Raw genomic sequence first — 24108 nt, 5'->3', positions numbered from 1 at the left:
ACAGGAAAATAACTTCGTATAATCATGTAAGCAAATCATACTTCGTTGACTTTTACATCATTTTATTGGACAATTGCCAAGGTAACAACACGAACATGCTAAGTTCACTTATCAACAAGCTCACCAATTATCGAAAATCTCTTAAAATTCATACAAATGTCAACCTTTTCAGTCAAGGAGGAAGATAACGCTATTTTACCAAACGTCCAAATGTCCGCTGGTCAAAATTCCTTGAAAAACTGGTAAAATAAGTGATTTTAAATAATGGAGCAAGATAATACAAATCGCGTAGCCATCAACTGCTTATTTGGTTGAAAATCCCACGAAAATAAGTGAGACAAACGACTTGTACCATCGTTTGCCTGCTCGAGTTTGAGCTGCAATAGTTTATTGGATGTAAGAGAACGGTTGTTTTAATAGAATTTTATTATTAGTTTGCTTATTATCATTAATACAATGCACGACGGAAAAATCTCTCCGGTGCTGCAATGATCATTGTAAGTAGGCTTCATCATTTATGTAGTCAAACTATTCAATTATACTGTGGACTTGAGCGTTAGGGCGTGTGACTGTGTACAAGGCGCGCTATAATTCAACTTTCCAGGAAGTATTCTGTGTGTGGGGTAACAAGGTCGGCGTAGTCTAAAATGAACCACACTGTTTTAGCAATTGACATTCTCTCTCTCTCTCTCTCTGAATAACACAAGTGCTCTATCAGGGTGATATAAAACTCTTGATAACGAAGATGATGGATGAGAATTAACTTATCTTCGAAAATAAATTGAATTAATTTCTGCCAACGCAGAAAAAATGCTACAAATTAGAAAAAAACTACAAAACAATCAAAGAGGTAAAACAAATGGTGTTTAAATATAGATGAATTGCAATATAGAAAAAGAGGGGAGCAAAATACTAACTATACACCTCCATAGCAAGTACAAGTATGATTAGTAATCATTGCACGCCCTTGTTGTTAAGGTCTGTGCCAATCAAATCGCCTCGTTCTATGCGTAGGCCTCTGTCTGTAGTAATGTTGTGATGAGAAATTATTGGAGAGAGAAACCTTAAAAACTTTTCAGCACGAAAGTTTTGTGGTTAGTCTTACCACCTTACAGAGTGTATATACATAAACCTTTTTGTTTGAATGGGCAAATCACTAATTATTGGCATTTGCGTTATGAATAATTGCGTCCAGTGTTCATTGCATGGTATCAGTACAACCTCGAAATTGCGAAATTGGCATAACTTGGCCGCAATTGAAAATATTGCCGCCACATAGGTCTGCATCACCATCCTACGTACACCATTTGGTCTAAATAAATATACAAAACGTTGTGCATGCATACTAACACACAAGCACGATCAAGGGTCAAACAAGGCCGAAGCCCCAGTTTCCATTGAGGCCAGTTACCAAACAATGCAATCTCGAGTTTCTGTTAGCCTAAGAAAGCTTTTGTGCCAGCACAAGCTCTTACTCATAAGAGCAGCCCGTAAAGCCTGGCTTAATTCTATGCTTGCGCAGCTCTCAACCACCCGTTCTTGCCGAATACAAAGTTAAACAACTATGTTGCAAAAACCAGTGTGTGTTAGGGTGAGGAGAGAGAGAGAGAGAGAGAGAGAGAGAGAGAGAGAGAGAGAGAGAGAGAGAGAGAGAGAGAGAATGTTAATTGCTAACGCATTGTGGCCCATTTTACACTGAGCTGACTTTCAGAACTGGCTTTTCCTTATACACAGCCTTCTAACTGAGTATTAAGCTGGCTTAGTAATACCACGGGTCAATAACAAAATATTTGTCCTAGATTTCAGTTTATCTTAATGCCAGCCTTATGCCAGCACGGGCTTGATATCTTAGTGCAGCCCGTAAACAAAAGTTAACGGTCCAAATTCGAAGAATGCATTTTAGACGAAGAGAAAAATTTAAATGGTAGTTTGTGCCGATTCTTAGACCCTGATGTAGGATCCATACCAAATCAGTACATGTTAAAAAAAAAAAATAAATAAATAAGGGGGAGGCCGTGGTCCAGGGACGAAATTTCTTATAATCATAGGAAATACCAAATAGGCAACACCTTTTCATGCTATTAAAGCTCTAACTCATATCAAAATTCAAGATATTCTCACGTAGTAAACAACCACTAAAATGAACCGCAGATTCAGGTATTAAAGTATTAGCCTATTTAGTATCTTACTAATACCAAGAGTACAGATATTTTCTTACGTAGTAATGACCCACTAAAATGACCCGTAGATTCAGGTATTAAAGTATTAACCTTTTTCAAATAATACTACAGCATAAGGACGTTTTTTGGGCTTTAAATTTAAAATGATTAAGCCTAACCTCTCTAGGTATTCAAATCCTACTTCTCGTAGGTTATTACTACTGGTGAAGGTAAACTTTTCATACTTAGATAATTTAAAACCTTTTATTGAAATTCCAGATAACTAATTACACATGTGAACTATCAATAAAGAGCAACTTTAAAGCACAAAATACAGCAATCAGTAATGCCCAGCTCCAAAATCACCTCAGTTTTAAAACAATTGTTGATTGAAACAACTGATGGGTAAAAGTAACACAGTAGTTCTTGAATAGCGCAATCATTCTGCTTGCGTGCCTTAAATGGCCGTTTCAGTAATCCTATCCTGTAAATAAAAAAAATTGCGACAGAAAAACTTGCGTTGTAAAAGCATTATAAAGAAGTTACACGTTACACAATGTTAAATTAGATGAACAAGCTTTCACTTTAAATTAGAATTTTAATTGACTTCATAAATTAACAACGTGGAAAACCTCTGATAAAGTTTCCAGAAAATTAACCAATCAAGTGCTTTCAAACAAGAGAGCAGAAACCAAACTGCCAAAGCCTCTGGTAAGAGCTTCCAGAAAACTACCAAACAAGTGCTTTCAAACAAGCAGGCAGCTAGCCAGGATTTTTAAGTTAATTAACTGTAAAAATCTGAAATAGACATTAGGGACTGACATTGCTGCAATAGACCCGTTTAACTGTAAATAGTAAAGGTTTATATATTGTATCACAAAATAACTTTATTATTGGCATTAATCCTATCCATTAAAACCTATCCATTAAAATTATATCTTTAAACTACTGACAAATCAGATAAATTGAACTAGAAACAATGGCAGACACTTCAAAACAAACCGAAGTTATATCTAAATAAAAATATCTAAATAAATCATGTTTTTGAAAAACAAACATTGAAAAGTTACCCTCTTTATAGCACAGATTGATAACTAAAATTTAATAACTGCTGCAGAACTTAGCAATTAAAAAAATGTTAAAATTTATTCAGTCAAAAAATCAGTTAAAATTTATTCAGTCAAAGTTAACTTTGTTGAACTGTAGCAATATAGATCCAAATTTTACTGAAGCAATATAGATCCAAATTTAACTTACTTCAGCAAAGCCTCTGATGAGAGACTTCCAGAAAATTACTAAACTACTGGTTTCGAACAAGAGGGCAGATAGCCAGGACTGCCAAAGCCTTTGATAAAAGCTTCGAGGAAACTGCCAAACAAGTGCTTTAAAACAAGCTGTCAGCTTGCGCAGGACTGACAAGTAGGCGACCAGTCAAAATCTGGTTTCATAGACATTAGTGACTGATATAGCAGGAATAAATCAGTTTCACTGTAATTCAAAAGTTTATATATTGTATGAATTGTATACTGCTCGTTTATTATTGGGTCTAATCCTATCCACTAGATAAACTAAGAACACTGAAAGCTGTAATTTATGTTACCATAAATTTTAAAAAACAATTTAAAAAGTTATAATTAATGAAAATTTATGCTGAACATTTTTAAAAAAATAAACATTTTTAAAAGCTAAAGTCTTTACAGCATAGATTCAAAACTAAGATTTAACTACTACTGAACTTAAGAATTAAAATAAAAAAATCTTGACAGTGAAAATTTAAGTGACAGCGTTCTATTCTTAAAAATCTCAAGCTCGAGTAAACTGAAACGATTGTCTTATCGCTTTACTTTATAATAAAACTTTAGTAGAGATTGTCCAAATAAGAATTTTAAGAGGGGAAAAAATAGCAGTTAAGTTACTTTCAAAATCCAAGAAAACCATCTCAACAAGGGAAATCTTAACTTTTAACTAAAAAAAGGGGGCTAACTTTTAACTAAAAAAAGGGGCTAACTTTTAACTAAAAAAAGGGGGGCTAACTTTTAACTAAAAAGGGGGGCTAACTTTTAAAAAAAAAAGGAGGGCTAACTTTAACTAAAAAAGGGGGGGGCTAACTTTTAACTAAAAAAAGGGAGGGCTAACTTTTAACTAAAAAAAAGGAGGGGCCAACTTTTAACTAAAAAAAGGAGGGGCCAACTTTTAACTAAAAAAAGGGGGGCCAACTTTTAACTAAAAAAGGGGACGCCAACTTTTAACTAAAAAAGGGGACGCCAACTTTTAACTAAAAAAGGGGACGCCAACTTTTAACTAAAAAAAGGGGCTAACTTTAACTAAAAAGGTCTAAAAAAAGGCTAGCTTTACTCTGGTCTAAAAACGGCTAGCTTTACTCTGGTCTAAAAAGGCTAAATTTTACTAAAAAAGGGACTAAAAACGGCTAACTTTACTCTGGTCTAAAAAGGGGGCTAACTTTACTCTGGTCTAAAAACGGCTAACTTTTAACTAAAAGGTCTAAAACGGCTAAAAAGCTTTACTCTGGTCTAAAAACGGCTAACTTTACTCTGGTCTAAAAAACAGCTAGCTTTACTCTGGTCTAAAACGGCTAGCTTTACTCTGGTCTAAAAACGGCTAGCTTTACTCTGGTCTAAAAACGGCTAGCTTTACTCTGGTCTAAAAACGGCTAGCTTTACTCTGGTCTAAAAACGGCTAGCTTTACTCTGGTCTAAAAACGGCTAGCTTTACTCTGGTCTAAAAACGGCTAGCTTTACTCTTGTCTAAAAACTGCTAGCTTTACTCTGGTCTAAAAACAGCTAGCTTTACTCTGGTCTAAAAACGGCTAGCTTTACTCTGGTCTAAAAACGGCTAGCTTTACTCTGGTCTAAAAACGGCTAGCTTTACTCTGGTCTAAAAACGGCTAGCTTTACTCTGGTCTAAAACGGCTAGCTTTACTCTGGTCTAAAAACGGCTAGCTTTACTCTGGTCTAAAAACGGCTAGCTTTACTCTGGTCTAAAAACGGCTAGCTTTACTCTGGTCTAAAAACGGCTAGCTTCTAAAAAATAAAAAATCTTAACAGTGAAAATTAAATGACAACGTTCTATTCTTAAAAAGCTCAAGCTCGAGTAAACTGAAACCATGGTCTTATCGCTTTACTTTATAATAAAAATTCAATAGATATTGACCAAATAAGAATTCTAAACCAAATAAGAATTCTAAAAAGAAAAAAAATAGCAGTTACGTTACTTTTAAAATCCAAGAACACCACCTCACTAAGAGATCGGCTTCTAAAAAATAAAAAATCTTAACAGTGAAAATTAAATGACAACGTTCTATTCTTAAAAAGCTCAAGCTCGAGTAAACTGAAACCATGGTCTTATCGCTTTACTTTATAATAAAACTTCAATAGATATTGTCCAAATAAGAATTCTAAAAGAAAAAAAAATAGCAGTTACGTTACTTTTAAAATCCAAGACCACCACCTCACTAAGAGATCGGCTAACTTCTAAAAACGGCTAACTTCTAAAAACGGCTAACTTCTAAAAAAAAATAACTCCTAAAAACGGCTAACTCCTAAAAACGGCTAACTCCTAAAAACGGCTAACTCCTAAAAACGGCTAACTCCTAAAAACGGCTAACTCCTAAAAACGGCTAACTTGTGCACTTGTCACCTGAAAGGAAAAAATAAATTAGTTAACCCTCCCATGCCCTGCTCTGCCCATAGGTCATGAGACCTATGGGACAGGGCATGGAAGGGGCCTCCACCCCTACAGGGGAACCGCCCCTGTAGGGGTGGAGGTTAAAAAAAAAAAAAAAAAAAAAAAAAAATATTGGTTTGTTGGTTCAAATGAAGTGTAGTATGCCTCACCTCAGTTTTAACAAACCTATCTTGAGTCAAGTATGCCATTTTCCCTACTTGTACATTCATTAGTTTTCTTCGTTTCTAGATTTTGACTAGTGTTCAATTTCTCACAAGAGGAGTTGTAGAAGTTTAGCCTAGCTTCGAAGAGTCTGGATTCACTGGCATCTGGAAGTAGCATTATGATGAGTAGGTTACATTATTACACAAATTAAAAAGCAGTATAGAGCTTAAAAAGCAATGCTTGAACACCAAAGTCGTTTAAAAAGTATTGATATCAGAACTGAATACTTACCTCCGTGAAACGTTAGTCCCTTCTTGTGAAGCTGTAAACTAGAATAAATTCCAAAAGGTTGCAAGGCGGAAAAACTCTGTAGAATTACCTGGACCCTGAAAGAGATTCAGTATTTAGTACAGAACTGCGTGACCCTTCACCCGCCCCCAAAAAATAAACAGATCTTGAACGATTCAGTTACACAAAACCTAAATTTTTCAGAGGTAATTATTAAAAATTGCTACTAAAAATGCAAAAAATAAGTATATTGTTTTCCAAGAATGGCAAGTAAGGTTGCGACAATCAAAGTGGTGGGAGATTATTAGATTTGCCTAGCATAGCTAAAGAAACGGCACAACTATCAAGAAGAATGAAAAACTTTAAATATCACAGACGTTAAACGAAATTTGACTAACGTTTCAAATATAATCCTATAACCTTTGCGCATTTAAATTAAGCATCAAGTAAAATCATGCAAACAAAACAGCAACCTCAAATGTCGAATGAAAAAGCTACAGAACAAAAAAACAGAATTCAAACTTAGCGTTTGGTGAGAACCTCCCATTGCCAGAACTCAGCGTAGGACTCGCTGGACAATACCCTACACCACGTCAGTAGCTTCTGTGACTTAACCAGCGGTAGCCCACGAAACGACCAATTCCACCGTCAAACAGAGAAGCCAAAACTGAAGAGCAGGTGGTTTAGTGTCGAAATTATAACTGAAGTACTTACTGTTCGTATTCACTGTAGTTAGTTCTCGCTGACGTCACCGTCAAGGTCACCTTCATCAAGCAAGGATCATGGACGAGAGATAGACGACATTCCCTGCTTTCGTTTACACCGAATTTGCGTCGGTTTTATTGATGCTTTAGCGCAGGCAGGTAGTTGATTATTTATCTTAGTACTTCCGGCTTCTTTGATAAAATTTAAATAAATCGAAAATATGATTTAATATCCAGAAAACAAAAATGAAAAAATTCGGCGTATGAACATTTACGTCAACTTGAACATTTCTTTTCAAAGCTTATTTGAAAGCTTATAATAGGACTAAATATATACACAAGAATGAGACACCTATTACGTCATTCTTTATTCTCCTTATTTATTCTCATATAATTGCACTAGGATTCTTAACTGGTTCCAGTCTACCGAAGGAGTTCTGCTGGACCCGCAGATTCATCTGACGTACTCATGTTAGTAGAGACATGCTAAGAAATAAGAGACATTTATTTTTTACCTGAAAGGCTTGCTATTTTTAGTCCAGATATCAAATGGGAGTATGTGGGGTATACGCCCCACCAGGGGGATAATTTGATTTTTAAGGGGGGCAATTTGAGATTGTTTCAACCAAGTTTATGGCCTTTAAGGCTTCCTCAGCGTGAATATAAGAATTATATATTACCACAGGAGGCATCAGGATTTTTCAGGTGATTAGGTGGGGCATGGCCAAAAAAAAGTTAGGAAACCGCTGATCTAGCGGCTGCAAATTTAAAGACTCAGTATTTAAAGTGCACCTTCGCTCTGATAAGTTGAAACCCTTTCAGTTAGTGGAATAGAATGGGATGAAATATAAAATTTAGGCCAAGCACTGGGACCTTAAAAAAAGTATACCTTCGGGCTGGCCCGAAGGATTAGATTTATTTTACATGACTAAGAACCAACTGGTTACCTAGCAACGGGACCTACAGCTAATTGTGGAATCCGAACCACATTATGCCGAGAAATGAATTTCTATCACCAGAAATAAATTCATCTAATCCTTCACTGGCCGCCCGGGGAATCGAACATCAGCTGAGAGGGAAATTGAGAATAAAAAGATTTTAAAGACGTAACAGGAGGAAAACCTCGCAGTTGCACTATTATGAAACATTTTGGGAGAGGGTGGAAAGAAAGATGGCAGAAAGAGAATATGAAGGAGTAAAAGAGGTTGCAGCTTGGGGTCAGAGGGTTGCTGCAAAGATCCTTGAGTAACGCCTACAGTGCACAGCGTGAATTTCACTGGTGACACCAACCCCAAAAGGAGAGTCTTGTGTTGTCTCCATTTACTTGAACAGAGAAACAGCTCTGATACCCTATAGGCTTAATGGGCATCTAAATTTCGTTAATGACAGGAGTAAACGGTGCTATAAGGTACTACTTTTCAATATAAAAAATTTTATCCAAAAGTTGCTTTGCAGTTAAACATGATGATTTAATATTATACTCCAGTGGAATAGAGCGTTGAAAAGAAAGACCCTTGTCAACACAACAAATAATCAAGAAGAAACTGAGGTATGTGGCAAAAACTTGATGGGAGTTCCCTCGTAAAGTGAACTTATCTCTGCAACCACAGCACGAAGTCATGATTCCAGTATAAGCGCTTATTATGCAAAAGATAAGGACTATGCTGCAGACTTTCAAAGAGTCTTGAGAGCATTAAGGAATCAAAACAGCAATATACACAGGGTTGTTCAAATGGCTTTCATTTCCCTTCGTTGGGCATTTCCAAAACCATTACACTCACTACAAGTTAGTTATTCATTGACAAAGAGTTTTACTGAAAGGAACTGTGTACAATAACGTTAACATTTGTGCCAAATTGTATTCAGTAACTTCTTTGATTTCTTCCTTCGCAGGAAACTTGTCTTCCGCAAACCGTTTCCGGTGCTCTGAGCGTGTAAAGGAAATCAACGAATACCATGAGTTTATATATATAGACAGACAGACATCAAGGGCAGATTGAAAGGCACACTAACAACTGACATCATATAATGTGGCTGACGGCGTTTCGTGATATTCCATTGCATTTTTTATATCAATATGCGTTCAATTGCAGAGTGATTACGTGAAGTTTTTGCATTAATCTGCGTTTTACAGACTGCAGTGATTACGTACGTTTGATCATTCAAGCCTGGGCAATCTTCATTTATTGTGTTATTGCAGCAAATGAAGATTGTCTAGGCTTGAATGATCAAATGTACGTAAATTACTGCAGTCTGTAAAACGCAAATTAATAAAAAAATTCACTTAATAAATATGCAATTTTTAAAACGCAGGTTCGTATAAAAAAATTCGTGTGATTACTATGCTATTTGTAAAACGCAAGTTGATATAAAAAAAACTTCACTAATCACTGCAGCTTGTAAAACGCAGACTAATATAAAAAAAAATGAAATAATAGCTGCAGCCTAGGATCAGGACGGGTTCACAACTTTAATATCAATTTTCATAAAAAAAAAAAAACACTCGTTTATTGCATAACTGTTTCTTGTTTTGTTTACTTCTTACCTGGTTGATTTCACTTTGTGTTTAGTCGCTTTTAAACTTATTTTGGGTAGATATGTTTAAGAGAAAATATTTATCTTTGTAATTAGATTTTATACAGTGATGTGTTTGTTTATTTTTATAATATGCTGTGCCATTGCAGCCTTGAAAATGCAATTGAATATTGCGAAACGCCGTCGGCCACAAGAAATGATATCGATTGTTCGTGTTGCCTTTCCATCTGCCCTTGATGTCCGTATATCGGGCTTCTGCCTTCATCAGCATACTTTATACATACATACATATATGCATGTGGATATGTATATATTAATATACGAGTGAAAATTCTTTGGCGTATTCAGTAACTTGTCACGTGAGTAAAAAAAAAAAAACCTTACGTAGCCTTGTATTTTATGGAATAATGATTACCTAAGGAAGTTTTACTTCACGTCAATAATAAATCTTATCATAGTAATGATACGTATGTATATATGTATGTACATAATAGGCACACACTCACATACACACACAACACACCCATATATATATATATATATATATATATATATATATATATATATATATATATATATATATATATATACGTACCTATATACTATTATCAAATTTGTTACAGCGGTGAAATAAAACATCCTTTGGAAGTATACATTCCTTAAAATGCAAGACTACGTAAGGTATTTAATTTTTATACAGCGTGACGAGTTGCTTAATACACTGAAGAGTTTTCATTCTTTTGTTCCGCAAACTACTTATAAAAGCTAACTGTACCAGAGAACCGGGAAGTCATAAAATGCAGAATCAAATACAGAACGTTATAGCATTAACCGATTTTTTAATGTTTCCCCTAAAAACGAAAGCAGTCATTCGTTTTCTTTCAAGTGAGTCCCCCAAGGTCGCAGAAAGGTGACTCCGTGGTCCTTGGTGGTGACGTCTCAACGGTAATTGGTTTCTCGGCAAGTAACCCCATTAACCACTCGTCATTCGCTCCGGGATCGTCAATCTATAAAAGTCTAATTACCTTTACTGGTGAGGGACACTGGGCAGCTTATTCCACGAATTCTTGTTACCCGAGAAGAAGGAAGTGACTTTATAACGGAAGAACTTTTGACTGGAGTTTGGAGAAGGGAATAATTCAATACCATTTGGATTTACGGTTGGGATATAGTGGCTTGAAGGATGTCTTACTTAAGTCGTGAGAACTGTCTCGTCCTCTCCTAAGACTAAGTTGTATGACGGTTTTGTATAATAGCTTTAAACAGATTTCAAGAATTTTAATCAGTTTTAATAATAGTTAACTTTACCGAATCTAGTAATTCATGGGTCTGTTATGTAATGTCTGGTTGTAATAGGCATATTTTTGTCTTTTGAGCGGATTTTCAATTTTACTCTAAAATTTTAGCTAAAATAACTTTTGATGTTTTAAGTGTTATATTGTCCCACAACATTTTGTGTAGACGATTATAACTGATGTGACAGGAATACTCTTATATTCGTTGACAGCAGTGGATACTTATCTTTGTGAAATTTTCATTCTGACTTTTAAAACTCACAATTGTAGCTGCAGTGATTTTATAGCATTGCTCCTTGGCTGTCCATTTTTCACTCCTAGGGTATAAAGCTGTATAGTAGGCCATGGGTCATTTGTTTCTGTACTTCAAATCTGGTGTTTTTTCAGGATCAGGAGGACACTGGTGGTCCATGAAGGTATCCATGAAGGTGTCCATATAGGTGTGTATGCGATATATTATTTACTTTGAAATTAGAATGTGCCTTTAAATCCTACACGACTTTCATGTAAAGTTTTTTAAAACTTTATATCGACCATGACTTTTAAGGATATAACTGTTTAAGCTTCAGATTTATGAACGCAAATCCACATGTGCTCTAATGATTTAAAAATGCTTGCAGGTTTTCGTGAAATCCAAACCACTTTATGAAGCAAACGACGCTTGCGAGAAACTGATGAAGTCAAAATTCTGAAGCCAAGTAAAAATGGACGTTTTCACTTCACCTGGTGTAAGTATGTCAACCCAAGCCTTTTTTTAACCTCCACCCCTACAGGGGAGGTACCCCTGTAGGGGTGGAGGTCCCTCCCATACCCTGTTCCATAGGTCTTGTGACCTATGGGCAGTGTATGGGAGGTTCTTACTAATTATTCTTTTCCTTTCAGGTAGTAAATGTATCAGTGTGGCCATTTTTAGAGGTTAACGTTCCTTGACTTAGTTTTTTTTTTTGAGAGGGTAATATGACTGCATATATTTACAATAAATTTTTATTTTTTTGTATTTCATTTTCTTGTATATGAAGACCTTTGAATATACTTACTGTGTTTAAAGTTTTAATCTTAAAGTATGGTTAAATTGGTCAGAAGATCGTATTGTTTTAACGGAAGCTGCTAAACATTTAGATTGTGTAGTTAATATTGATTAAATTAACTTATTATTAGAATACTAATTTCAAAGCTGAGCAGTAATTTAGTTTTGCTTCAGCATCAAAGTAATAAACTTTGAAAGGGCGTTAACTTCTAAAAATGTTTTCAGATAAAAATTAACTTAGCTTTTGGCGAGGTATTACTTTAAAAACATTTAGCGTAATTCATTGTTCACTAGCCAAAACTTATTTTGATTTTTAAATTTTATAACGTAAATTATTGCATTCATGTATTCATAAACCAAATTAGCGTAACCTGTTGGTCAGTATGAAGCTTATAAAGAGATATTCATGCCAATCATATAGCGAGTAGGCTTATGTTTTTACTTCAATACAAATAGACAAACCTATGCTTATGTATGGTTTTTATACAATCGGTAAGCCTACACCAATCATGATAGTGTTGACACTTGTCAAAATTTTTTTTTGTTAATTGTCGAATCGACACCAGGTTATGCTGTGCCTCTACTAAACAGCCAGGACAAAATGACTTTCAATAGTTTAGCTCGGCAGCTCTGGCCTCTAAACCTTTTTGTTATACGGTTGTTCCTTTGGTCACTTCACTCACTTGTTAGCGATATTGGTTACCGCTGGCACTTTCGGGTTTTTACTTGGCTGTTCTCGTCGGTGGTTGAGCTGTGTAGGAGGATATTGGATCATTTGTGATGGTTTAAGTTCATACGAGCTAATAAAACCTTATTTTACTGATTTTTAAAGACTTGTAATCTTGATTAAAGATTTTCATTGCAATTTTCATTGCAATTATAAACCTTTCTACTGCCTCTGGTCAGACTGTTTGAAGTGACTGGGCTGAGTAGGAGGGAATTGGATCCATTGTGAAGGCTGCAGTTCATAATAAAACTTTATTTTACTGACTTATAAGACATGTAATCCTAGATTTAAGTTAATTTATATCATTATATATATCATAATTACAAAATTACAAAGTTTCTGCCGCAGTTTTTTATGCTTTGCAGGTGTTGATTGGAATAGAGGTACTGAAGACGAGGCAAACAGTATTTCTGCAATTTAAGAACGCCTGTATTTGCTTTTACTCCAGAGTAGTTTTGAAATGAGGTGAGAATGGAGTAGGACCTTACTAATATATTTTCACTTTGTCGTAAGTTTAATGGTTCAAAGATGTAATTATTTGACACGTCAGTAAATATTAAATTATGTACGTGCCAATTAGAATGTTTTTACCTTCACCAATAATAGTCGTTACAAACTGGAAAACTTTGTCTCCGGGAATTCTGAATTAAATATCTTAAGAACTTGTATAAGCTGTTTACCTTGACCAAGTAAAACTTTGTAAAATATCCAGGGTCTTAAGTCATTTAAGTATCTTATCTCAACTTATAAAACCAGAAGTCAGACCATATGTACCATCACTTGATCATGTTACCTCAGGATATAGTTTGGTGTTTTTCAGTACCTTAAACTTCTATAGTTAAGTTGTGTGTAACTTGAGGAAAACCCCTTAATGTATGGTAATTTCGATGTTTTTAATAGTCAGACTTTATGGCAAAGGACTGAAAATTAAGAAAAATTTTAAAAGGATTCCAGATTAAACAATCTAAAAACTGAGTTGTAAATAAAACTATTTTACTACCTTTATCGTCTTTAAACTAAAATATTGACAATTCGTGTATCCGAAAGGATTAAAAATCTTCCATGCAACAGATAAGCTTATAAAACTTAGTCAATAGCTTAATGCAGTATTATTGACAGTTAAAGAATAATAAAACAATATTTCTGCCACTTGAATACGTCTGCCTTTGTAATTGTTCAGATAATGGCGGCAAATACCAATTTTTAACATATATGAAAGCCTTCTAGCCTTCAGTGACAATTCGTTCAATTTACTAGTTTGAAAATTCGTAAAATATAATTGAAATTAAGGTTAGTTACTAAGAAATTAGTTGATGCAACAGTCAACTCTCAGATTGCTTCTGTATTGAATTACAATATGTAAATGATTCTCTCTCTCTCTCTCTCTCTCTCTCTCTCTCTCTCTCTCTCTCTCTCTCTCTCTCTCTTCGCTACTCATGTTAAAACTAGTGTGATGTAAATTATGGGAGCCCTTTGATGGTAAAATTCTTCGGAAATGATACTTAATCTCTCCGTTTTTACTCCCCTGGTCTTATATGTTCCAGTGGAGATTAAATTGTTAGACACTTAGCAATAAATCACTGATAAAATCTGTCCCTATATCTCAACTTTGGGTCATTAGCATAAGCAAATGGGTGTTTAGAAACTTGGTGAAACTTGGGTAATCTCAAAATATTTAGAAGGTTGAGAAAAATTTTTCGAAATCCTAAAAAGTACCTCGCGCAAATGGTGAGAAGTTATTAACAGAAAGGAACTGCACACAGTTTAACTCTGAATGTTATGAGGCCTTCATATCTAACTTAGCCTAATCGAACATAACTTGGCTAGGGACTTCACAGACACGCGTAGAACACCCTCTCCATGGAAATCCACTCCATATTCTGACCAATGTAAATGAAGGCTGTCAGAGGTACTAATGAATGAACCAATCTTCGAGGTAATTCAAACCCTAGGCAATCACCCCGTCCGTTGTCGTATCCTCGACGAAAGCAACTGTGGTGTCCAGATAAAGCTGTATGAAGGTCAAGAAGATATGTTCCTTCATATTTTAAGGGAAAAGAAAATGACTTGAGTGAAATATAATAACTAATATCTAACCGAACTTTGCCATGGTCTACACTGCTGGAGGGCTTCACCTGGACTGGACCCCCAACCTAACCTGTCCTAGGACGTAATTGCAGCTCATGAAAATATTTATTGACATTCCGCGTTTATTTGGCATGTAAGCTTATATGACTATAGACCTGTAAGAGATTATAATAAAAGGCGAAAAATAGGCATTGAAGACTGTACTACACTGAAATGGTTATAGAGCCACTTCACTCGTTTGAAGTATGAAACTGTAAAACTGCCTTCGAACTCTGCCAAGAGAATTAAAACTAACGAGTTATCGGGTTATGAAGTGTTCTTGGCAAGTGATGTCAAGTTAACTGGTTATGGGAAACAATAAGATACTAAAATCAAAGTAGAGAAATGATTTGTTACATAAAGAGTTGAACAGAAAAGTAAATCTGAGCAAATAATTATAGTAAAGACCAAGGAACGTAGGCTTACTAAAGTGTTCATTTAAATATGGCGGATCATATACTAAAATGTACTGAAAACAGGACTCGGTCATTTAACAAAAACGAGGTGTGATGACCAAGGTATCTTATGAAGCAGTTACGCGAGAAGGCTTTAGGTGAAACGAAAATAAAAACGTTGATTGGCGTTAATGGACATATATAGAAATCTCATGATAGAAGTGATAGAGAAGCAAGGGTCAGTTTATTGATGTTTTGTGATATAGGACTTAATTAGCTGTGGGTTATAAGATTTATGAGGAAAACTGAGTATGTGTCAGAGTCTGTAGGTATGAAATTGACTAGTTTATGAAAATGGGAATGAGATAAGGTTGTGATATTTATGCATATCTAATTAACATTTTTGTAGGTAGGGAAAATACTTAATGTGATATATGCTTACCCAACTAACATAATAGGGTAGGTTTCAAACCCGTACCCCCTTCCCTTTCTCCTTCCCCATCCCCCTTTCCTTTGTAACGTATGTAGTAACCGTTTGACCTATCTAAACAAAATTTGGCACGTGGTCATCATTTAATCCAACTCAGATAATACGGTAGGTTTCAAACCCGTACCCCGTTCCCCTTCCCCTACCCCTTCCTTATCCCCCTTCCCGTTCCCTATCCCCCTGCCCCCTTCCTTTGTAACTTATATGGTAACCGTTTGACCAATCAATACAAAATTTGCCACGTGGCCATTATTTAACCCAACTTTTTAGATAATATGGTAAGTTTTAAACCCTTACCCCCTTCCCTTCCCTTCCCCTTCCCCTTCCCCTTCCCCATCCCCCTTCCCTTTGTAACTTATATGGTAACCGTTTGACCAATCAAGACAAAATTTGGCAAGTGGCCATCATTTGACCCAACTTAGATAATAGGGTAGGTTTCAAACCCGTAGGTTTAGCAGGGATTGTGTTTAGGTTTAGTGGCGATTTAATTTAGTGGGGGGTGATTCAGTTAAGTGGGTGTGTTTTCGGTTTTGGGGGGGGCGGTTTAAATGGGACAGTCACCACAGTAATATCTGGATAAAATGGACTGTCACTTCAGTAATACCTGGGTAAAGGGGACAGTCAGCACAGTAATGCCTGGATAAAATAGAGTGTCACCACAGTAATACCTGGATAAAATGAACAGTCACCACAGTAATACCTGGATAAAAGGGACACTCAGCACAGTAATCCTTGGATAAAAGGGACTGGCATTACAGTAATACTTGGATAAATGGGACAGCCACCACAGTAAACCACCTGGATAAAAGGGTCAGTCACCACAGTAATGTCTGGATAAAAGGGACTTTCAGCACACTAATACCTGGGTGAAAGGGACAGTCAGCACAGTAATGCCTGGATAAATGGGAAAGCCAGCGGAGTAATATCTGGACAAAAGGGACGGTCACCACAGTAATGACTGGATAAATGTAACAGTCTCACACACACATATATATACACACACATATATATATATATATATATATATATATATATATATATATATATATATATATATATATATATATATATATATATATATATATATATATATATATATATATATATATATATATATATATATATATATGTATATTTATATTTATATATATATATATATATTTATATATATATATATATATATATATATATATATATATATATATATATATATATATATATATATATATGTGTGTGTGTGTGTGTGTGTGTGTGTGTGTGTGTGTGTGTGTGTGTGTGTGCAGCACATGTTTCTCTTTTCGTAAACATCCTTCTAAAGGTGATATTCATCTTAAAAAGAGAAAAAAAAAGAGTTATGACCTGTAAATGGACCCCCTTATGAAGGAAAAAGGGAGGAAGATATCACTGATTGGCTACTTTTAAAACTCCAACTGTCAGCTCTCAAAGAAATCTGCCCTCTCGTAACTTGACAGGACCCAATGGCTGATTCTCCGCTTTGTAAATATCGCTTCGGAGGAAACTCAAATAGAATAGTCCTCGAGGAGAAGATACACCGAAGAATGTTTCCAACATCTTGAGATGGGAAAGGAACGTCTGACCTCGAAAGTTAGCCGAGTGATGTATTCTTGCAAATTGGAAATGTCACTTTCGTACTGATATAGTTAGATCGCTTCCGTTTTGTAAAAGAATCTTATCCAGAAAGTTTATTACAAGCATCAGTGAGAAGAACGTTGCATTTTTTGAAAGGTTACATTTCGTTTTGTTTCTCTCTCTCTCTCTCTCTCTCTCTCTCTCTCTCTCTCTCTCTCTCTCTCTCTCTTACACACGCACACACACACAGCATAATTCTTGTTTGATAGATTTTCCAGCTAGTGATAGTATATAATATTAAACTTTCTAGCTAGCTTGGTAACTGTTTTTATTATTATTATTATTATTATTATTATTATTATTATTATTATTAACCAATCTGCAATCTTAGATGGAAAAGGTGGATACAACAAGCCTAATGAAAAGCAGGCTAGTAAGGAAAAATATACTGAAAAATAAGTAATAAATTACGGAAGAGAAATAGCCAAGGAAAGCTGATGATTAGACAAGTAAAATTAAAACTGCAAAACAAGGCTCATATGAACATTCAATACAAAATTGCGTTCTTACCATTTTGAAATACTGCAATTACAACGATTTTACTTAAATAACTATGTAGATTACTCCATGGTTCAGTCACACCTTTAGGAAATCTTCAAGAACACACTGATATTGAACCTCACAAAAGTAAAGGCTTTTGAAATTGAACGTTTGTCTGGTGCTACCTGGTGGATGGTATAGGCTTGGAAGAACTGAATGTATGGGGTCATTAGAATTATATATAAAAAAATTGTAAAAGAATGTCTATAATTTTTCTATTTCGTTTTCTAGGATTGTTTGCCCGTGCATCAACGTGAGTAATGCATCCTGTGCTTGCCAGCTGTAGAGGAACACTGAGGAGCTAAGAAATTGTTCTAAATGGAAGTTTCCAGTGAAAGCGAGTGTGGAAACGATTCAAAGCCCAAGGCTTGTGAATGCAAGAAAGGAGTTGTTTAGTCAGGTAAGGGTTCCCTGAACGGAGAACAAAATATTCATTATACAGTATATAATCTAATACAGATATGCTCGATTAGCCTAGGCTTCAATAAGTGGTGATTGATATTATTGATATATATATATATATATATATATATATATATATATATATATTATATATATATATATATATTTGTATATATGATGTTGAATATTATATAAAATGTCATTATGGGAAATGCATTTCGTAAAGGTTGAATAAGATAATGTTTTAGTCTACAGTAAAATCTTACACAATTATAGGCTAACCTAAAATTCTGAGTCTTAGGCTACCCTAAAATTCTGAGTCTCAGGCTACCCTAAAATTCTGAGTCTTAGGCTAACCTAAAATTCTGAGTCTTAGGCTACCCTAAAATTCTGAGTCTCAGGCTACCCTAAAATTCTGAGTCTTAGGCTAACCTAAAATTCTGAGTCTTAGGCTACCCTAAAATTCTGAGTCTTAGGCTAACCTAAAATTCCGAGTCTTAGGCTACCCTAAAATTCTGAGTCTTAGGATACCCTAAAATTCTGAGTCTTAGGCTACCTTAAAATTCTAATGATATGGAACGAAGAGACTGATGTAGAAGGAAGCCATATTATGTCTCCAGTTTTTGACTAATGCGTTTTGCTAGAAAGATCGCTTCCATTTCCTGAAGAGCCTCGACGAGAACCAAGGGACAAAAATGCTGTTGCATATTTATCATCTGGTGGAGGAGTAAATTTCCAACCTCGACGGATATTGTCGTCGAGGGACTCATTAGCATTTAGATGAGCCTAAACTCTCCCAATGAGCCATTACCTTTGTCTGGCACTTTTTCATAACTGGCACTTTAAGTGTGGTGTTTGAGTTTTGTGGTTTTCTACAGTAGAAAACTCTTGTGATGGCTATTTGTCTGTCCGTCCGCACGTTTCCTGTCCGCCCTCACATCTTAAAAACTACAGAGGCTAGAGGGCTGCAAATTGGTATGTTGATCACCCACCCTCCAGTCATCAAACATACCAAATTGCAGCCTCTAGCCTCAGTATTTTTAAAATTTTATTTAAGGTTAATGTTAACCATGATCGTGCGTCTGGCACCGCTATAGATCCCAACAACAGTCCACTACTGAGCCGTGACTGGAAGTTTCTTGGGCAGCGGCTGAGAGTTTCGTGGGCCGTGACTGAGAGTGTCATACAACATTATACGCTGTACAGAAACCTCGATTGCGCCGGAGAAACTTCGGCGCATTTTTTACTTTTTTATTTTTGTCATAAGAAAGTTGATACTATGACGATGACTCGGCCCGTGGCGAGAAACTAAAGAGTATTTTTATTATTTTGTCAGAGAACCCCAAATTTGAACCTCAAAAGTTCAAGCGAAGAAGTAATGCATTACTACCCTGAAACAAGCGTCCTCATATTTTAATAATTTACTGACAGTTTTATTTATTTATACTTTATTTAGTAATTGATTTCATCCAGTATTACCGTCTATTACTTCCTACCGAACACCATATACTTTGGAAGCTTGAATTGCAAGCCAGTGGTCCCTGTGGGCGTGTTCCATATGAATAGAATTCGTCTTCTAAATATAATAGTAATAATGATAATAAATAATTTTGTAACTCAGTATTGTTTTCATTTTGAAAATATGGGGAAAAATCACTCTTTCTCATTCTTTTTTTGTATATTATCGACCTTGATACTTTAAACATATTTATTGATCTTTGATAGGCGTTTATCATTTCAAAGATATCAATCGTGGGATTTATGCTGGATCATAAAACAAGATTGTTATATATACCAGATTTCAATGTCCCTTACGATTTCAAAAGATGAAATACCCAGCCGTGGTTACTATCTTTTTTTATGTGATAAGAGGAAACTTTCAGAACTGGGTTTGATTCCAAAATCACTCTAACTTAGTGCTTATTTGTACTAGTATTATATTAATATCTAAACACGGAGGGGTATACAGGAAAAAGGGGTACTGGAATGGGGTGCTGGAATCCCTAAATTTCAAGTAATCGTTAAATTTAGAATTTCGTCACGGCAAAAGGAAAATTTTGAAACCATAGATTGGTAGTAAGTTGGCATAGGTATCAATCACTTAAATGTGTAGTAAAAATCCACAATTATATAGTAAATATATTATCTTGCAAAATAAACAAAGACTTTCGAACACTTGAACGGTGTTCCTCATCGGTGTTCGAAAGTCTTTGTTTATTCTACATAGTAATATATTTACTATATAATGGTGGATTTTTATTACACAGACTGTTTTCACGAGATAGTGAATTTCTTGAATTTCTTGAATTTCTTAGCAATCACTTAGATGTTACCGCATTTCATGCCCAACCATGAAATTAATTCCGCGATTTCGGATCGAGCAATGACTTCCAAACTCAGCTTCGTTCAAAATTGATTCGATCTGTCCCAAAAGGTCAAGGAGGCGGAACGATTTCAAAGCGGACCACCGTCTTTCACGGAAGCACCGCACAAAAGGGTAAATTTCATTTCGATTGCTCAATAAACTTCAATTACTGCCAGAAAAGTGCATCTCAAAGGAAAATCTCTCTCTTTCTCTCTTTCTCTCTCTCAATATCCCTGTACTAAACAATTCCGGGAAGCGTTCGACGGATAGGTAAAAGGATTTTTCTGTATTTTTTTGTAAATATTCTTTTCTTAATAAAAATTCTTTTAAATCTGTGATATGTATATCTATCTATCTATCTGTCTGTCTATCTATCTATCTATCTATTTATCCATCCATCTATATATATATATATATATATATATATATATATATATATATATATATATATATATATATATATATATATATATATATATATATATATATATATTTTTTTTTTTTTTTTTTTTTTTTACCAGATACGTCTGTATTGCCTCTTAACTTTTCGGTTTCTTCACACTTTTGGATACACTTGTCACTAATTAAACCTTAGATCCAAAATGCAAGACATAATAATAATTCTGATGTCCGTAGTGGGAATCGAACCTCCTAGTATATGTATATATATATATATATATATATATATATATATATATATATATATATATATATATATATATATATATATATATATATATAATATATAAATACATACACACATATATATATATATATATATATATATATATATATATATATATATATATATATATATATATATATATATATATATATATATATATATATATATATATATATATATATATATATATATATATATATATATATATATATATATATATATATATATATATATATATATATATATATATATATATATATATATATATATATATATATATATATATATATATATTATTATGATTAGCAAGAATTGCTAGCAAAATTGCCTCCCACCCTCCTTTGTTGTTGTTGATTGTTCTGTTGTGTTTCATTTACTGCCAGCCGGCCGATCGATAGACCATCTGTCTATCGACTTAAAAACAAGGGTTTAAAAGATTAAAGGCGCTCCCATTTTTGATAAAGATCTTTCCTTCGAGGCAAAAGTAATCTGGCTTGGGTGTTTCTCCTACAGGCCAAAACCTCCCCTGCGGGCAGCAGCAGGTGCAATGAGTCAAAACATGTGTTGGGCGCCCCCCTGCCCCATAGGAGGATAAAGAAAAAACCCACGAGGTCTCGACACACACACGCTGGCTGGAAGATATGGAAATGAAGACGTCCCAACACCTGGCCCCACCGATGCCCTTGCATCCCAACCACGTGGCCCTTTCCAAAGTATACTTTTCCTCGTGCCCTCGACCGTATTCCTCGAGCCCACACGCCATTGCTTGGAGTTTCGAGGAGTCCCCATCGCCTTGCCCCCTTTACGGAAGCCCTTGCATCTCACCACGTGGAAGAAACTCGTCCTCGGAATCGCAAGTCATCCACGGACCGCCTTCTACGCGCCCTCGGAAAATCTGCTAAGGTAAAGTGCCCTGGAAGAGCCCCATTTCAGTCACGCTTTTGTCTCGTAATATTTGCTTAAAGAGAAAGCCAGAAATCACCCTTGTCTAATCGTCCGTGCGCCTCTTGCATCGGCAGTATTAATTTTTTATTACCCTTTGGCACCCTCAGTGCAGCTTCGAATTCATTATTCTTTGTCTATTTTCATTACTGGCGATAATGTGCATATCTCTCATTTCAGAGGGATCCTATTTCGTGGAAGCTTCTCGGACTGTGTCTGGAATCCCCAGTTTCATTCAATCCAGTAGGAATCTCCTTCAGATAGTAATCTACTTGAGTTCCTCTTTCCGTACTGATATCATTTATGTAAATACACTCCTTTAAATTTGCCCACGTGTTTTACGTAATATTTCCTCAGTAACAAGAGCCCTATGCTCATATGAAATTCTCCTTTGTTTTCCTTTTTTTACGTTTTCCTGTACCCACGAAGTCAGAATCACAAGGCTAAATTACCTTAAATTGTTGCTACCTGTCTCACAGAGCATATTTCAAACTAAAACCACGGAAAAACGTAAAAATGGCGACCTGGCCATAGATCTCGTTTTGCAGTTGCAGTTCCCTAGTGTTGCTTTTATTGCATTTGCAACTTGCCAGATCAGCTATTAGCAAAGCTAAGCTGGGTACGAGACAATTACGAACCTTTTGTGTAAAACCAGCACACAGATCCAGAAAATTCCACGTAAGTAATGTGTTAATCTTAGCAAAACCTTTTTACAATCGTGACTGTTCCTAGAATTAGAAATAGGGACGCATGTAATCACTGAGAGAAAAGAACCGCCGTATTAGATTCTGTTAATGCATGCCTTCAGGATAGGTAGTTAGGAAATAACCAGTGCTAACCATCCTGCTTCGAGGAATAGTGCTAAATTCCACTGTGTTAAAATCTTTTGCCATATCCTTGCTTCGAGGAATAGTGCGAAAGAAATTCCTCTGTGATAAATTTTACTTCACATTTCAAATTAGCGAACTGTTATTTAGGCGCGAATAAATTCCCACGTGGGACACTTCCACGGTCAGCTTGCATTGCTGACAATTCTCTCAGTGTAGTTAGAATTGAGTTAGGTGTTAGGAAAACGAAATTTAAACTCCGCTTATACAGAAAATTACTAGGCCGTTGTACTGTTATCCTCTCAGACGACTGGGAAAGTCCCGAATCCCAGACGGTCTATAAATATACGGGTTCATTCACCCAGAATCTAAAAATAACTCCGGTGTTGGCCAGACGACCTGCACTCCCCACCCGCCCATGCCCGCGTGTAGCCATTCATTTCCCAGCAAACATTTTTCTTTTTTGGGTTTCCGTTAGTAATTTCTAAGTCCTAAGGGACGAATCGTAATTCCAAGTCCTAAGTGACTCCTAAAATTCTACGTCGACGTGGCGAGAATTCCTCCAAATTCCACAAATTCCAAGTCCTAGACTCCTAAAATTCCACGTCGCACGTGGCGAGAATTTCTCCAAATTCCAGTCCTCAGAGACTCCTAAAATTCTCGCATGTGGCGAGAATTCCTCCAAATTCGTCCTCAGAGACTCCTAAATTCTACGTCGCGAATTTCTCCAAATTCCAGTCCTCAGAGACTCTAAAATTCTACGTCGCACGTGGCGAGAATTTCTCCAAATTCCAGTCCTCAGAGACTCATACAAACGTGGGCGAAATTCTCCAAATTCCAGTCCTCAGACTCGCACGTGGCGAGAATTTCCAAATCATTCCTGCAGGAACCCAAAATTAAGTCCTTTTGAGACATTATATAGTGTAGTTCACACACATCTAAGCCCTTACGGGACTGATCATTCTAGTTCGTTAGAACAACTCCTAACTTCACGCTACAGCCGGCCAAGTCCGAGCGTGACAAAATCCAACTACGCCTTCCGAGAGCATATTAGAATTCGTTCGCCAAGAACAACCACGTCTTTCCAAGACACATCCAATTTTA

At 35.6% G+C, this 24108-nt stretch overlaps 1 long non-coding RNA gene across 2 annotated transcripts; it reads right to left on the bottom strand.

The window, feature by feature from the left end:
* Positions 1-2409: 2409 nt before the first annotated feature.
* Positions 2410-6983, bottom strand: LOC136836954 (uncharacterized). 2 transcript variants are annotated; one of them, XR_010852515.1, is made up of 4 exons: positions 6879-6983; positions 6300-6394; positions 6014-6172; positions 2410-2643 (listed from the first exon to the last, which is right to left on the bottom strand). It is a non-coding gene; the product is annotated as an uncharacterized lncRNA (long non-coding RNA). The 2 variants fall into 2 exon arrangements; XR_010852513.1 differs by having other exon boundaries at positions 6837-6979.
* Positions 6984-24108: the final 17125 nt, after the last annotated feature.

Source organism: Macrobrachium rosenbergii, chromosome 57, assembly GCF_040412425.1.
Source record: "Macrobrachium rosenbergii isolate ZJJX-2024 chromosome 57, ASM4041242v1, whole genome shotgun sequence".
Classification (NCBI taxonomy): domain Eukaryota; kingdom Metazoa; phylum Arthropoda; class Malacostraca; order Decapoda; family Palaemonidae; genus Macrobrachium; species Macrobrachium rosenbergii.
Note: the sequence above shows the minus strand (reverse complement) of the source record. Positions and strands in the feature narration are given on the sequence as shown.